The following is an 18059-nucleotide window of genomic DNA, read 5'->3' as shown; positions in this document are numbered from 1 at the left end:
TTAAGATTATATATAGATGGTATATGGTCCCTACACGTATAGTTAAATTTCAACCAAAGAATGGAGACAGGTGCTGGCGATGCCATCTCGAATTAGGATCGCATAAACATATTTGGTGGGATTGTCAAAAACTAACTCAGTTTAAGATAAAAATATCTGAGCTTTATTTGGAATTGTTTGGGTCATATTTGGAACTCTCCCCTCAAAGATTTTTGTTTCATTTAGAGTTTATAGATATTAATAGTAATGAGCAGACCTTATGGGTTAATATACTTTTGGCGTTTAAAATCTGTATTGCTAGATATTGGAGAAAACAGGATTTGCCACATTGGCAAGAGATTAAATTGCAAATAAATTTACAAAGTAATGTAGAAAAATATTTTTTTCTGAAAGAAGCTAACTCAAGAGAGAGGTATGAGTGCATTTGGCAGAAAAGGTTTCAAATAATAGATTAAAAATTCCCTGTGCAGTAATACAACCACAGCACTGCTCCAACGGCCTTTGTTTTAGATCGATTTTGGCCTTGATAATTTATAATCTCCCTCTCCTCCCAAAGAAACACTGAGCGTTTGAATACTTAAAATTATTATTTTTTAATGCTATGAGCTTTAAGGGAATACAACAAATATTCATATATGAATGTCTATGTATATGTTTCTATGTTGTTATGTACCATATGTATTTTAATGTTTTGTCTAACATCAGTCAGAGGAAGGACAGTGGTCATAAAAAGCATATTGTGGCATGTGAAGTAAAGGAAATATAGTTATGTTTCTCTATGAGAAACGTATCCACACATTTTTTCGCAAACTTTACATGCAGACCGCGTGGCCTAATGGATAAGGCGTCTGACTTCGGATCAGAAGATTGAGGGTTCGAGTCCCTTCGTGGTCGGAGTTGCTGGAGCTTTGGTTCTTTAAAGTTCTTCCATATCAATGGAGGTCAGGCAAGTGGAAACCAAGATTTCAATAGTTTCTTTCCATGTTACGTGTCACCCAAGATCTTTAGTCCCTCTTGGTATGAAAGGCAGACATGTCAAAACTAAGATTTCAAATGTTTTTTTTCAATGTGCCATATGATCACCGAATGTAACCCCATCTTGGCCTACACGGTACCTCTACGGATAGTGCGTTGTTGCGAGATTTGATTCAATCAAAGTTGTCTGCAATTTACTCTTTCAAAAACTTTCAGCAAACATGAATTCTTTTTCCAACTATTGTTATGAAGACTTTGGCTCAAAGCGGCTCCATAAGAGTCACAGGCACCCTTGATTTTCTGTTGTACACTTCCTAATCTCTTTCCCCCAAGAAATCTATGTGACAGCTATTGGAAAGTATCTACACCTGGTTCGTTATTTTCACCTCTTTCGTTATGTCTTGTCTCCAAAGTGCGGAATAAGACTCTCGCGTTCCGTCCAGACCTCGTTGCTTAATGGGTAAGGTGTCTGACTTTGGATTGGAAGATTGCGGATTTGAGTTGTCTTGAGGTTGCTGGTGATTTAGATCCCCAGGTTACTGTTCTTTTGAGTCTAGAGATTGTACATTGCTGTCTTATGTTATGAAATCAATGTCTTCTGCAATGTACTCTTTAAACGCTTAAATTCAATCTTGGATTCTTTCTCAAAAAATTGTTGAATTAAACGAAGCTCAAAGCACAAAAAGAGATGACTGTCAGAAGTGGGATTTGAACCCACGCCCCCACATGGAGACCAGAAGACCCTCACAGAGAGAAGATAGCATTACTTGAGTCTGGCGCCTTAGACCACTCGGCCATCCTGACAAGCTACTGCTACTACGAAAGAAGATATTTTTTTTACATAGTTTCAAGGCAAGGGACTAGCTCTTAGGGGACCTTTTGCCACTGCATTGGTTTAAAGTGGCTTCATTAGAGTCACAGGGTAAGCAGACTTGAGATCCTGCATGTGAAGGCTAAGATTTCACATGTGTTTTTTGATGTGCCATATGTCCACCAAACTTATCGCCCCCTGGGCATGCAGGGTTCTTCTACGTATTGTGCGTTGCCACCACCTTTAATGAAATCAAAGTTGATTGCGATGTACTGTTTCAAACACTTAAAAGCAAACTTTAATTCTTTCTCCAACTATTGTTATGAAGAATTTGGCTCCAAGTGGCTCCATAAGAGTCACAGGGCACCCTTGATTTTCTGTTGTACATTTCCTAATCTTTTTGCCCAAAGAAATCTATGTGATCATCCTTTGTATAATGTGCCACAGGGCCCACTACTGAAACACATTTCACACTAGAGTAAAATCTGTCAATTGTATTACAGACATTTTTCAGAGACAATTTGTGGATATTGCAACCTAAAACTAAACAAGCACATCAAATGCAGTCAACCACTGGAAAAAAAACACCACTCTAGTGGGACTCGAACACACAACCTTTGAATATTGGCATTATTTTCGCATCAAAACTTTAATCTTACAAACGGAGCGCTAAACTGCTTTCCACACTTGTGTTAGATAGTTGTATTGTTTCAGATTACCATAATTTCTCACAGACAAATTGTGGATATTTGGAAATACAATTTAATGCTTCAATTAAAATCTGTCAGATTAAGATCTGTCAATAGTATTACAGAAATTTTTCAGAGACAATTTGTGGATATTGCAACTTACAACTAAACAAGAACATCAAATGCAGTCAACCACTGGAAAAATAACAACACTGGTGGGACTCGAACCCACAACCTTTGAATGCCTTGTCAGGTGCTAGAAGTCCAATACGCTATCCACTGCGCCAAAGAGCCTCGATACGTAGACAGAAAACGTCATGAAACCACCTATCTGACTCACGCATAATCCTTCGTACATAGATGTTTCAAATGCATTAGTCGTTTCTGTGTCCTATGTTTGTCTGCGTGTTCTTAATTAACATCAGTCAGAGGAAGGACAGTGGTCATAAAAAGCATATTGTGGCATGTGAAGTAAAGGAAATATAGTTATGTTTCTCTATGAGAAACGTATCCACACATTTTTTCGCAAACTTTACATGCAGACCGCGTGGCCTAATGGATAAGGCATCTGACTTCGGATCAGAAGATTGAGGGTTCGAGTCCCTTTGTGGTCGGAGTTGATGGAGGTTTGGTTTTGTTGTTCTTTAGAGTTCTTCCATATCAATGAATGTCAGGCAAGTGGAAACTAAGATTTCAACAGTTTCTTTCCATGTTACGTGTCACCCAAGATTTTTAGTCCCTCTTGGTATGAAAGGCAGACATGTCAAAACTAAGATTTCAAGTGTTTTTTTTCAATGTGCCATATGATCACCGAATGTAACCCCATCTTGGCCTACACGGTACCTCTACGGATAGTGCGTTGTTGCGAGATTTGATTCAATCAAAGTTGTCTGCAATTTACTCTTTCAAAAACTTTTTTTTTTTTTTTTTTATTAGACCACATCACATACAATATAAAGAAAAACATATATATAAGCAGAAAGTGCCGATAATAAATATAGCAGCATATGTATACATATATTCATCATTCCACTTATAAATATAGCAGCATATATGTGCAGATATTCATCATTCCACTTACAGAGAATGGAACAAGTTTTTCTACTTTGTATATATAAGTTATTGATGCGTCTAAAATTGCAATATAAAACATATACAACACAATTAGACCGGGATTACAGCAAAACTTCCCAGTCTATACCCCACAACGAGAAAAAGAAGAAAAACAAAAAAAACCCCAAAAAAACCCAAAAAAAACCACAAGAAAAAAAGAATCACCAACAAACCATCCATACAATACATTCAAACTGTCAAGCCAAGTTGATATAATCAGTATGTTTATACGTTATGTTATAAATTTGGGAGAATGTCAGGGTGCCGAGTCAGCCACGGTCTCCAGATGTTATGGAATTTCTGTAAACACTGGTGAGATAGAAAAAAGCCACGTTCCATCAAACATTGATGGCTGATTTGATTCACCACATGATCCAAAGAAATAGATAATGATTGTAGCCATTGTCTAGCTAAAATTATCTTCATGGCTAGCAAGCATTGTACTACAAAAGCCCTTTGGTTAAATCGAAATCCGTTTAAATCAAAATGTAGTAGGGCTCTTCGCATAGTAGGTGCTATGTTTTGATTTAAAGTATCAGAAATGAGCTTAAATATATCTTGCCAAATACTTTGGATCTGTGGGCATTCCCACCAGATATGGGAGAATGATCCTAAAGAAGAACGGCATCTCCAACAGAGAGGGGACGCATTATAATTAAATTTACACTGTTTCACCGGGGTTATATACCATCTCCACATTATCTTGTAATGCAGTTCAATCATGTTGAGGCAATGCGAAATTTTCTTAATTTCAAATAAACTACCAATCCATATATTTAAATCTATCAGACACTTTAAGTCTGATTGCCATGATTTTAATGCAATATGAACAAGGGGAGTTTCTATTTCTTCAAGCAGTATATACCACTTTTTTAGGCTTTTTAGAATAATTTCTGTAGAAAACATATCGCAGATCTTTTGACTCAAAATAGATGAGGACTGCACATACAAATGAGATCTAACATAGAAAGTTATCCTAAAGACATTGAAGGACTCCAGATTGCCGAATTCAAATTCCTCTGAGAGCTGAGAGAACGTTTTTGTTTTATCCTGTATCAAAATATCTATAATCCTTTTATTCCTATAGTTGGTCCAGTTTCTCAAATTTAATTGGGAGATATTATACTGGAGAGTTTCAAGCGGAGCTGTTGAAACTATTTTATTACGGAGGCCTAATCAAGGCTTAATATACTCCCAAAACTCCATAGAACTATGGAGAGTAATTGGTAGGTTATTTCTAATTGATTTAAGCTTAAAATGATGTAGCCAAAGTATGCATTCCAGATTTGAGAAGCCTGTCAACTCTTGCTCAATCACAAACCAATCTAACAACGGGAGCCTGACCGGAATCATTTGAAGAAGATATAACCATTTGGGGACTATATAGGATCTAATGACATTCATTCTACCAAGCCAAGAAATAAAAAGGCCTTTCCACTCTTTAATTTGCTTAATCAATTCATCTCGTAATTTACTAAAGTTAACTTCTATAATTTCCGAAATCTTGATTGGGATTACAACCCCCAGGTAGTCGATTTTATCGGTCGCCCAAGAGAATTCGAAGGATTCCTCAATGCTAGTTTTTGATGAAGCCGAGATATTCATCATTACAGCTTGTGTTTTTGTGATATTCAATTTATAATTCGAGAAGCTGCTAAATAAATTAATTTCGGCCATCAAATGATCAACTGAATTTAACGGATCATACAGAGATAGTAATATGTCATCCGCGTATAGACAAAGTTTATTTTCCAAATCACCAATTCTTATTCCTTTAATGCTTTTATTGAGTCTAATTCTCGAAGCTAATGGTTCTAATGTGAGAATATATAGCAAAGGTGCCAATGGGCAACCTTGTCGAGTCCCGTTATTTAATCTAAAACGTTCAGATTTAAAGCCTTGACCAACTACCATTGCGGTTGGTGTTGTATACAACGCCATAACAGCTCGAATAAAGCCTTCACCAAAGCCATAAGACCTCAATGTCTGTTCTAAGAAGGTCCAGTTAACCCGGTCAAAGGCCTTTTCCGCGTCCAAAGCCAAGAGGATTGATGGAATTTCATGAGTGGTTACATATTCTACTATGTCAATAATCTTACGGACATTATCACTAGATTGTCTTCCTTTTATAAAGCCAGACTGATCTCTACAAATTAACTGTGGGCACAATGGTTTTAAACGGGCAGCTAGTATTGAAGAGTATATTTTAGTATCCAAATTAATCAAAGAGATTGGCCTATAATCGGCACTCTTTCCCAGCTTTAGGTATAGGAAGAATAATAGCCTCCAACATGCCATTAGGAAAGGACTTATTTGCGCTGATTTCGTTGAACATACTTGTTAGGTGCGGAACTATCAATTTGGACAGTTTTTTATAAAACAGTGCTGTATATCCGTCGGGACCAGGAGCTTTACGTACTTTTAGTTTTTTTATCGCTACATTTACTTCACTCTCCAAAAAGGGAGCGTCCAATTGTTCTATCAATGTATCAGTCAACTTCGGCAATCTGGAGTCCTGCAGATATTGTCTCATCTGTACATCATCTTGGGATTGACCTACAATATTATACAGGGATGTATAAAACTTACCAAAAGATGTCCCAATATTATCAGGACTAGAAATATATTTATCCCCATCTATAAGTTTAAGAATTCGATTTTTTAAATTTCTATTTTTTAATTGGTTGGTAAGCTGTTTCTCTGCCCGGTTCCCAGCGTAGTAGAATTTTTGCTTTAACTTAATCAAATTATAATTTGCTTTACTTATTAAACGGTCCTCAATTTCTTTTTTGATTTTAATCATATTCATAATGTCTTGTTCTCCATGAGATTGACCGCACTTCCTTTTTAAATTACTCAATGAAATATATAGATCAGACAATTTTTCTTTTCCTTTTTTCCTATTATATGCATCTTTTTTAATTAAATATCCTCTCAAGACACATTTATAAGCGCACCAGATATTACCCAGACTCATATTATGCGTCAAATTCTCAAGAAAAAACTGAGTGGTCGTCTGGGAAATGTAATCAAGAGAATCCTTACAGCCTAATGATGATTCATTTATCCAAGGGCGTAAAGTCAAATGAAATTTCTTTTCTATTTCCAGACAAACTGGATCATGATCTGTCCAGGCTGCATTTCCTATACTAATGCGCTTACAATCTGAAATCACGTTCGCTGTAGTTAATATAAGATCTATACGTGAAAAAGTCTTATGTCGACCCGAAAAAAAGGTATAATCTTTGTCTGCCGGTCTCAACGTCCTCCAAATGTCATAGAGTTTATATTTACCAAGAGTAATACTGAAAGCATTAGATAAATTAACTTGATTTCTGTTAGGAGTTCTACCTCGGGGACTGGGAGTGTCCAATACTGCATCAGGAGCACAATTAAAGTCCCCCATACACAAAAAGGTTCCCTGGGTATATTTCTGAATTTTTTGTAGTGTGCCATTTAAGAAATGGTTCTGTTTATAATTAGGTGCATATATATTCAAAATAGAAAATAATCTCTCGTCTAATTTACACACTATGAAAACATATCTAGCGTGAGAATCCTTCTGCTTATAGATCAACTCAACTTTAATTTTATTTGAGATTAGGATAGCTACACCTCGCTTTTTCCTGCTAGGTAACGATGAATGTTCAAGCACCATATATCTTTTATTGTTCAGTCTGTAGATATCTGCATTTTTCAAATGTGTTTCTTGGACGCAACATATGTCTATATGATGATTATTTATATAATTGAATAGCGAATATCTTTTATGAGGCAGATTTAAACCTTGAACATTCAACAAAATAATCTTAAATAGATCTTCCATGTTTCGGATGGTTATTATAACTAACATAAACCTGATAAGGCTTGACACCCTCACAATCCATACATCCTACATCCACACACAAATAACACAATTTACAAAAATTAATGGAAGCCCAAATACTATCCAAACATCGGAGAAAAAACCCAACATTCTCCCAGGACATAGTAACTCCACCTTGTTGAGGAGCTATACGGGAACTAATCTATATTGAGGAAAGAATAATAAATAGACCAAATGGGTGAGGGGGGAAAAAAAAAACAAAAAAACCCCGAAAAAATAAAAATAAACAAAAAAAAAAAAACTAGTGTATTTGGCAGTTAATCATATTAATCTTGTCTATGCCAAAATTAATCCTAAGTGATCAATAAAGATATTTTAGGGAAATAAGATCCCGTAAAAATATAAAAGATTTAAGTTATAAGTATAATTATGTGTTAAGTGGCATATATCGTGAAATTAGAAACACCATACTCCAAATGGTAAAATGCTTTATATCTAATTAAATTTTTTTTTTAAACTAAGTGTGGATTAAATTATATCATTATTGCATATGTACATACCCTTCAAATCCATTAATTCACCAATACCTGTAGTTTAATAATAGCACAAGTGAATATTCCTCCTACACTCCTTCAAAAACCATATAATATGAGATTACACCTATATAATTTTGTATAAATAACACACACTAAAAAAAAAAAAAAAAATCCCCCCCCAGAAGTCGCGCATCCGCGAGATTATTATTGCAAACCATGTACTACATTTCCTTTAAGCCAACTCCTAGCTTCATCAACCGTTGATAGCTTAACTGGTTGATGCTGAGCGGACATAATAAACAATTTTACTGGGAATCCCCACGAGTATCTAATATTTTGCTCTCTCAAAATCTTGGTCACTTCTTTAAATTCAAATCTCTTTTGTCTAGTAAATAGAGAGAGATCTTGAAAGAACATTAAGTTTTGAAATTTATCTACTTTCGGAACATATTTACTTGTTGCCAATAATATTTTGTATCGTATAAAGAAAGTTGAGAAGCGAATAATTATATCTCTGGGTTTTCCTTCAGCAAGATTCTTTGGTTTTAACGTTCTGTGTACACGTTCAATCATATCGTCTCTATCAACATCACGGATGCCCATATCTAAAAACAATTCTTTCAAATACGTTCTGATAGAGTCCTGCTTAATATCCTCCGAAATGCCATGTATCCTTAAGTTCTTCCTGCGTGTGCGATCCTCGGCGTCATTTAATTTTTGTTCCAGGTTTCTTATGATGTTCTCTTTATGGTTAAGGTCATCTTTAATTGATTTTAACTCTAATTCAAGAAACTCATTCTTTTGCATAATTAGATTGAAACATTCTTGCGTTTTTTTAAATTCACTTTTCCACTCCATGTTCACTTTCATGAGTTCATCTTTAAATGAGTTCAGCTGAGATTCCATACATAATTGCAAATATTCTTTGGTAATCATTTGAGTAGATTGTGCTGCAGGATTTAAAGAGTGTCTTCCAATTTCATCAATAGTGGAATCAGATAAGCACACAGATTCCTCCATTTTCCTATGAACCTGGGGTGAAAATAGCATAGAAATCTTTTTTTCTTTTTTTTGGTCTAGATCTCTTTTCTCTCTTTTTTTTGATTTTGGATCCTCTCTTTTTGACGCCATCGTGTCTTCTTTATTATTGTAAATATCGAAATAAACAAATAAAAAGATTATGACTATATTTTTTTTATTTTTTTTTTTCTTTTTTACTTTTTTTTCCCTCTCCTTTTCCTTGTTTTTTTTTTCTTTCTTTCTTTTTTTTTCTTCTTATAACCACAGTTCAAGTATTGAGTGATAATCAAAATTTTATAAATTCATTAGTGAAGTATGTGTCAAAATTCATTAGTGAAGTATGTGTCAAAATATGAATCAAAATATATGATCCCAAAATCAATAATTTATATATAGACCATGATCCACTAGTTGATTAGAATCACAGAGACAAATCAAATTTCACCTCCTTCCAAGCTTGATTAGATTAAGGTGTCCTATTCCAGCATAATTATAATAATTAATAATTTAAATTAGATTTCAACATGATTAGAAGACGCAAGCCGTATCACGTAGTGGAGATAAACTGGATCAGTTAATTCCATCCAAATCTGAATTCATGTGTATAGATAATGGGTTGATAACATAATTGATAGCATGATTGATAGGATGATTGGTAAAGTTGAATTCATATAAAGGGATCAATTTTCTTACTCCTGTGTAGCTTGATTAAATTATAAAGTCTGTTTTCCAACATGATTAAGTTATAAAGTCTGTTTCCAACATGATTATAGTACTTTCAATATATTAGTATAATCATACATTTTTTCCCTTTTCCTTTTCTTTTTTCAATGGAAATATCCCTAGATCTGTTACCAAATTAGAATGTCCTCCACCATCATGATTGTAATATAGACAGGTTCCAAAAAATAATTCCAATCTTGATCCAAAAATAAATAAATAAATAAATAAATAAATAGAAAGTACTTTTGACGATTTCCAGGAACTCTGAAGATCCCACTCGGACACCTGCCACAGCTCCTCAGGATCAAAAATCTGTAGCGCGTTTCCCCGCCAAATATTAGATTTCTCTCGGTCTCATTCCAGCTTCCAGCATAACGGCAACATAGCCGAGTCCTTCAATATGGAGCATCAATCGGTAGCTGCCACACCTCAGGATGTTCTCCCGGGGTTGCTGCAACCGAAGAACTTCCAAGGAAGCCGGGGGAAGAAACCGTACGCTAGCCACACGCTGAGAGTTCGCAGCAAGATCGTCAGGCATACCGGGGAGGCAGATCGCAGGACGCCATCACCTGAAGTTCATCCCGCACGCTCCAACGCTCCACCCCGTGAGGGTCTCACGTCATCACACCACCGTCCAGTTTTTTTTTATCTTCTTTTTCCAACTATTGTTATGAAGACTTTGGCTCAAAGCGGCTCCATAAGAGTCACAGGCACCCTTGATTTTCTGTTGTACACTTCCTAATCTCTTTCCCCCAAGAAATCTATGTGACAGCTATTGGAAAGTATCTACACCTGGGTCGTTATTTTCCTCTTTCGGTATGTCTTGTCTCCAAAGTGCGGAATAAGACTCTCGCGTTCCGTCCAGACCTCGTTGCTTAATTGGTAAGGTGTCTGACTTTGGATTGGAAGATTGCGGATTTGAGTTGTCTTGAGGTTGCTGGTGATTTAGATCCCCAGGTTACTGTTCTTTTGAGTCTAGAGATTGTACATTGCTGTCTTATGTTATGAAATCAATGTCTTCTGCAATGTACTCTTTCAACGCTTAAATTCAGTCTTGGATCTCAAAAAATTGTTGAATTAAATGAAGCTCAAAGCACAAAAGAAAGATGACTGTCAGAAGGGGGATTTGATCCCACGCCTCCACATGGAGACTAGAAGACCCTCGCAGAGAGAAGATAGCATTCTTGAGTCTGGAGCCTTAGACCACTCAGCCATCTTGACAAGCTACTGCTGTTAAGAAAGTAGATATTTTTTTACATGGTTTCAAGGCAAGGGACTAGCTCTTAGGGGACCTTTTGCCACTGCATTGGTTTAAAGTGGCTTCATTAGAGTCACAGGGTAAGCAGACTTGAGATCCTGCATGTGAAGGCTAAGATTTCACATGTGTTTTTTGATGTGCCATATGACCACCAAACTTATCGCCCTCTGGGCATGCAGGGTTCTTCTACGTATTGTGCGTTGCCAACACCTTTAATGAAATCAAAGTTGATTGCGATGTACTGTTTCAAACACTTAAAAGCAAACTTTAATTCTTTCTCCAACTATTGTTATGAAGACTTTGGCTCCAAGTGGCTCCATAAGAGTCACAGGGCACCCTTGATTTTCTGTTGTACATTTCCTAATCTTTTTGCCCAAAGAAATCTATGTGATCATCCTTTGTATAATGTGCCACAGGGCCCACTACTGAAACACATTTCACACTAGAGTAAAATCTGTAAATTGTATTACAGACATTTTTCAGAGACAATTTGTGGATATTGCAACCTAAAACTAAACAAGTACATCAAATGCAGTCAACCACTGGAAAAAAAACACCACTCTAGTGGGACTCGAACCCACAACCTTTGAATATTGGCATTATTTTCGCATCAAAACTTTAATCTTACAAACGGAGCGCTAAACTGCTTTCCATACTTGTGTTAGATAGTTCTATTGTTTCAGATTACCATAATTTCTCACAGACAAATTGTGGATATTTGGAAATACAATTTAATCTTTCAATTAAAATCTGTCATTTTAAGATCTGTCAATAGTATTACAGAAATTTTTCAGAGGCAATTTGTGGATATTGCAACTTATAACTAAACAAGAACATCAAATGCAGTCAACCACTGGAAAAACCACAACCTTTGAATGCCTTGTCAAGTGCTAGAAGTCTAATGCACTCTCCATTGCGCCACAGAGCCTAGATATGGACGCGGAAAACGTCATGAAACCACCTATCTGACTCACGCATAGTCCTTCGTACATAGATGTTTCAAATGCATTAGTCGTTTCTGTGTCCTATGTTTGTCTGCGTGTTCTTATTTAACATCAGTCAGGATAAGAGTGATGACGTAGTCACGTAACTACGTACGTTTGAGGCGTGGTGATGGGCCGGCGGATGGTGAAGGGGCAGCATGGCTAGCGCGGAAGTACCGTAATCCCAAACGCCGACCGCTGACCGCTGACCGCCGACCGCCGACCGCCGAATGTTAAACGCCGAGCACCGAGCACCGAGCATTAAGCACCGACCGCACGCAGTGACCAGTGCTGAGCCCTGAGCTCGGGACGGCTTCAGACGACGGTGCCTTTTCTTCTCCTCCTTGATGGGGGGTGGAATGGAGACAGAGTGCTGAGTTTTGGATGTGGAGCGGTGGGGATTGCTTGGACTCCGGATGACGAACCTTTGTTTTTTGGGTTCCTGACGGTTTCCTGACGGTTTCCTGACGGCGGTGCTTCATCTGTTGTTTTTGGTTTTTTTTGTTTCCTACGTTTTGGCAACCAATTGCGGCGTGAGTGTTAGAAGCTGGACGCGGATACTAAGCGTGGCAGAGTGCCAATAAAGCTCCAATAAAGTTGGAAGCGGTAACCGTGAGTTTCCTGGCTACTGGCTATTACACTCTTGATATCTCGAAATGAAATTACTAAAACCTGAATTAGCTGGACGCGGATACTAAGCGTGGCAGAGTGCCAATAAAGCTCCAATAAAGTCGGAAGCGGTAACCGTGAGTTTCCTGGCTACTGGCTATTACACTCTTGATATCTCTAAATTAAATTACTAAAACTTGAATTAAACCAACAAGAAATACATGAAACATACGAACTGTGTATATATGTATAAATATATATATATATAAATACTCCCTTTTTTTTTTTTTTTTTTTTGGAAATAACATCCTATATTGCTATTGAAGATTATACCTTTCATTTTTTGAAATCTGATGTGTATGGATTTGCATATAATTTGCACTAATTCGCCTTAAATAGATTCTGGTTTAAAGGCGTAAAGATTTTTAAAGGTCTCTTCTCTATAGATAAAAGCGGGCAACGATAATGCCTCCAAAAGGTGACAAAACTGGCAAGGGTGATAAAGAGGAAAAATCTAAAATGTCTGTGAAAACAAAGAAACCTCCTCCAATTAGTGCCTACTACTCTCCTAAAAGTCAAACGGATACTTCTGTCTTATCATCTAAATCGTCTCCAGATCGACTAAGTGAGATTAGTATAACCAACCCGCCAGATTATATTACAAAGACCAATTTGATGATGGCACTAGATTCTTTATATATTAAAATTAAAGCTGATTTGGACCATAATCTTAAAGAATATAAGGAAGAAATGACCCATATGAAGGTCACTTTAGCTGCTCAATCAAAAGAAATTACTATGCTACATTTGAAAATCAAACAGCTTCAATCTCAAAATGAAGTATTAAAAGCAGATTTAACAAGACAAGATCTTAAACTTGCAGACCTAGAAGACAGGTCACGCAGACAAAATCTTAAAATTCGTGGGATATCTGAAGATGTGATCGAACTGGAACCGTACTTGATGGAACTACTTTCAACATATATAGACTGTCCAAAATACGGTCCGATATTAATTGAAAGAGCCCATAGACTTCCGCTGCCTCCTAATTGGACACAAACAAATACACCTAGAGATGTTATTATCTGTTTTGCCAACTCCAGAATCAAAGAAGATCTAGTTAAAGAAATGAGAAGGAACCCTACTAAAATTGCAAAATTTGCATCCCTAACTACATATCTCGATCTTTCACGTGCAACCAGAATACACAGAAAAAAATATTTTGATATTACTACTGTCGCTCGTGTATCACTAGAGGAACTCACCGCAGGAGTTATTCTGCCCAGAAAACTGCTGAATAGGGAGAAGCCCCAACAGTGGTAATCCAGGATTTAGATGATCCCAACAGTGAGACACTCTCCGTGAACACAGGTAGCAGGTAAGTACTGAGTATGGCAAACAGGTACAGGTGAGGGTGTCAGACAAGCCGGGTCGGTACACAGGAGCAGGTTAGCAGACAAGCCGGGTCGGTACACAGGAGCAGGTTAGCAGACAAGCCGGGTCGGTACACAGGAGCAGGTTAGCAGACAAGCCGGGTCAGTACACGGGAGCAGGTTAGCAGACAAGCCGGGTCGGTACACAGGAGCAGGTTAGCAGACAGGGCAGCAGGTAAGGGAACCCCTCTGGGAACTCCTGCATAGACGGGCAGCCTTAGATCTGCTCGTCGAGGAGTTCCCGGATCCGACCCTCCTTCTCCCATGTCGGTGGTCGGTCTGTTCGCCGCCGGCACGGAGAGAACGTGTACGTCCCTCGGGTGCCCGTGCGCCGCGAGCGGTAGTCCCCTCGCCGACCACGGGTCCGGAGGGAGAAGTATCGGGTCCCCGTGATCTGCGAGCAGACCCCCGCCCGCGGCTAACAGGACCCGAGGACGTGACATTGCCCCCTCCCCGAAGGCCGGCCGAAGGCCGTAAATTCCCAGGTTTATCAGGATTTTTAGCATAAAAGGAGCGAAGTAAGGCAGGGGCATGTAAATCCGAGGACCGAACCCATGACCTTTCCTCCGGTTCCAATGAACTAAATAATGAATAGAATTTCTAACTTTCTTAGAGTCAAGAATAGATTGTACTTCATATTCAGTGTGGGAATCCACAATCACAGAACGAGGATGAGGGGTAAATTTGGAGAACCGGTTACAGGTAAGGGGTTTGAGCAGGGAAACATGAAAATCACGGGGTATTCTAAGGGAAGGGGGAAGGAACAACTCATAGGCGACAGGATTAATTTTACGAAGAATCCTGAAAGGACCGATATATCGAGGGGCAAGTTTCATGGATGGGACTTTAAGTTTAATGTTTTTGGTAGATAGCCAGACTCTATCACCTGCCATAAATGAGGGACCTAAACGACGATGACGGTAAGAGTGGCGTTTGAAATTACAGGCAGCCTTATCTAAAGATTGGTGAACCTTTTCCCAAACTAACGGTAATTGTCGAATATACAGATCTACAGCAGGAACCTGGGAGTCACCGAGTGAAGCGGGTAGAGATGACGGATGATAGCCGTAATTACAGAAGAAAGGAGAAACAGCAGAGGATTCATGAACGACATTATTTCTGTCAAATTCTGCCCAGGGCAGGAGTTGAGACCAATTATTTTGGTGATCATTAATAAACAGACGTAAAAACTGTTCTAAGGTTTGATTGGTTCTTTCCGAAATACCGTTAGTTTGGGGGTGATAAGCGGAGGAAAAGGCTAAAGATATGCCCAAGGAGGCACAGAATGTTTTCCAAAATAAAGCCGTAAATTGTACCCCACGATCAGATACCACTTGCAGCGGAATGCCATGCAGACGGATAACATTGGCAACGAAAACAGGCACTAACTCTGGAGCCGAAGGTAATTTGGGAAGGGGAACGAAATGTGCCATTTTAGAAAACCGATCAACTACCACCCGAATGACAGTATTGCCCTGAGATGGCGGGAGGTCGACGATAAAGTCCATAGCTAAGTGTGTCCAGGGTCGAAGGGGAATGGGCAAAGGTTGAAGCAGGCCGGACGGCTTGGCATGAGAACCTTTGGCGATCGCGCAAGTGGTACAGGAGGCAACATAATCCATACAATCAGACCTGACATCGGGCCACCAAAACTGCCTACTCACAATCTCAACAGTACGATGGGCACAAGGGTGGCCAGTAGGTAGAGAAGCATGTGCCCAGGACAAAACATTTTCCCTTTCAGATGCAGGAACAAAAAGAGTACCCATCGGCCATTTACTATGAACCGGAACCTCAGTCTGAGCCTTAAGGATACGGGAAACCAGGGGGGAATGTAAGTGGGTGGAAACCGCAGAGATAATCCGGGACGGTGAAATAATGGGTTCGGGCTCAGACTTAGTATCCGCATCAGATACGAACTGTCTGGACAACGCATCAGCCTTAATATTCTTGGACCCTGGATGGTACGAGATAAAGAACATAAATCTAGAAAGAAACAGAGACCATCTGGCTTGCCTAGGATTAAGTCTTTTAGCATGGCTAAGATACTCAAGGTTCTTATGGTCAGTTAAAATAGTTATAGGATTTCTTGCCCCTTCCAGCAGATGTCTCCATTCTTGAAGGGCCATAACAATGCCTAACAGTTCATGATTCCCCACGTCATAATTCGTTTCAGTCGTAGAAAATTTCTTGGAAAAATAGGCACACGGATGGAGTTTAGAGTAGAAATCCCTGCGCTGTGAAAGGAAAGCTCCTACCCCCACCTCAGAAGCATCCACCTCAACAATAAAGGGTTTGGAAGCGTCAGGATGACATAATATCGGCGCAGTAGCGAAGGCATTCTTAAGTAATACGAAAGCCTGAAGAGCCTCTGCTGACCAGTGTTTACAATCAGAACCTTTTTTCGTCATATTGGTAAGAGGAGTCACAATCTTGGAAAAAATTTTAATACATTTTCTATAATAATTAGCAAAGCCCAAAAATCTCTGAAGAGGACGTAATGCTTGAGGTTGAGGCCATTCTGAGATGGCGGAAAGTTTCGCAGGGTCCATCTCAAATCCAGAGGCTGAAATTATGAAGCCCAAAAAAGAGACGCGAGGTACTTCAAATAGGCATTTCTCGAGTTTGGCGTATAATCTATTTTGACGAAGACGCTGCAGTACAATACGAACATGGGAACGATGCGACTGGAGATCCGGAGAATGAATCAAAATATCATCTAAGTAGACAATGACGAATTGAAAGGATATATCACGGAAAATGTCATTAATGAATTCCTGAAACACCGCGGGAGCATTACATAACCCAAACGGCATGACGGTGTATTCATAGTGTCCCATCCTAGTATTGAACGCCGTCTTCCACTCATCACCCTTACGAATACGAAGTAAATTATAAGCTCCACGGAGATCCAATTTGGTAAACACGGTAGAACCCCTTAAGCGATGAAATAACTCAGGAATGAGTGGGAGCGGATACTTGTTTTTAACAGTGATATTGTTCAAACCCCTATAGTCAATGCATGGTCTTAGGCCACCATCTTTCTTTTCAACAAAAAAAAATCCTGCACCAGCAGGGGAGGTCGATTTGCGAATGAACCCCCGCTTCAAATTGTCTTTGATGTAATCTTCTAGAACTTGGGATTCGGGTAAGGACAGTGGATAAGTACGCCCACGAGGGGGTAATGTGCCCGGTAAGAGTTCAATAGGGCAGTCATAAGGCCTGTGGGGAGGTAACACCTCCGCTTGTTTTTTATCAAAAACATCCCGGTATTCCAGATATGCCCAGGGTATCAACGAAGCAGAAACAGATGCAATAGAGGTGTTTTTAATAATGGTAGTAGGAAGACAGTGCTGGGTACAAGCAGGGCCCCATCCTAAAATATCCCCAGTAACCCAGTTTAACGAAGGGTTATGTAAGCGTAGCCATGGAAGGCCTAAAACTACAGGACATGACGGGGATGAGATGACATGGAAAGATATAGTTTCCTGGTGCAGAATCCCGACAGAAAGTAATACTGGAGAAGTACGTTGAGTGATAAACGAGGGCTGCAACGGATGGCCATCAATGGCAGAAATGGCAATCGGGGGCAAAACCTGGAGAAGAGGCAACTTATTGAGGAGAGCAAAAGACTTGTCGATAAAGGAGCCGGCAGCCCCAGAGTCCAACATAGCAGACGAAGAGATTTTCCTTCCACTCCATTCCAACGAAACCGGAACAATAAAATTATTTTCAAAATTAGGAGCTAAATGCTGTTCTCCCAGGCAAGGCTCCTTTACTTGGACTGGGAGTGGGCATTTCCCGGTTTGTTGGTGCAAGAACGTACAAAATGACCCTTCTGCCCAAAGTATAAACAAAGTCCTTGTGACCTGCGACGAGATTTCTCAGCAAGCGACAATTTAGTAGCTCCCAATTGCATGGGTTCCTCCGGAGGCACAACAGGAGGAGACGGACTCTGAGGAGAAAGGGAGCGGCGATGATAAGAAAAGGTACGTTCATATCTTTTCGCTTTGTACGACTGTCTTTCTCGGATACGGTTATCTAGTTTTAATGTCAGGGAGACAAATTCCTCAAGGTCAGAAG

At 39.0% G+C, this 18059-nt stretch overlaps 3 non-coding genes across 3 annotated transcripts; 2 read left to right on the top strand and 1 right to left on the bottom strand.

Moving 5' to 3' along the window:
- Positions 1 to 821: 821 nt before the first annotated feature.
- TRNAR-UCG (transfer RNA arginine (anticodon UCG)) lies at positions 822 to 894 on the top strand. Its single transcript has one exon. It is a non-coding gene; the product is annotated as a tRNA-Arg (tRNA).
- Positions 895 to 1668: 774 nt separating this feature from the next.
- On the bottom strand, positions 1669 to 1779 carry TRNAL-CAA (transfer RNA leucine (anticodon CAA)). The gene is made up of 2 exons: positions 1742 to 1779; positions 1669 to 1714 (listed from the first exon to the last, which is right to left on the bottom strand). It is a non-coding gene; the product is annotated as a tRNA-Leu (tRNA).
- A 1237-nt stretch (positions 1780 to 3016) lies between these two features.
- Positions 3017 to 3089, top strand: TRNAR-UCG (transfer RNA arginine (anticodon UCG)). Its single transcript has one exon. It is a non-coding gene; the product is annotated as a tRNA-Arg (tRNA).
- Positions 3090 to 18059: the final 14970 nt, after the last annotated feature.

The sequence above is a fragment of the Sceloporus occidentalis genome, unplaced genomic scaffold (genome assembly GCF_023333645.1).
Source record: "Sceloporus occidentalis isolate IW3139 unplaced genomic scaffold, rSceOcc1.0.p SCAF_67, whole genome shotgun sequence".
Lineage (NCBI taxonomy): Eukaryota > Metazoa > Chordata > Lepidosauria > Squamata > Phrynosomatidae > Sceloporus > Sceloporus occidentalis.
This window is presented reverse-complemented; position numbering and strand designations above follow the sequence as displayed.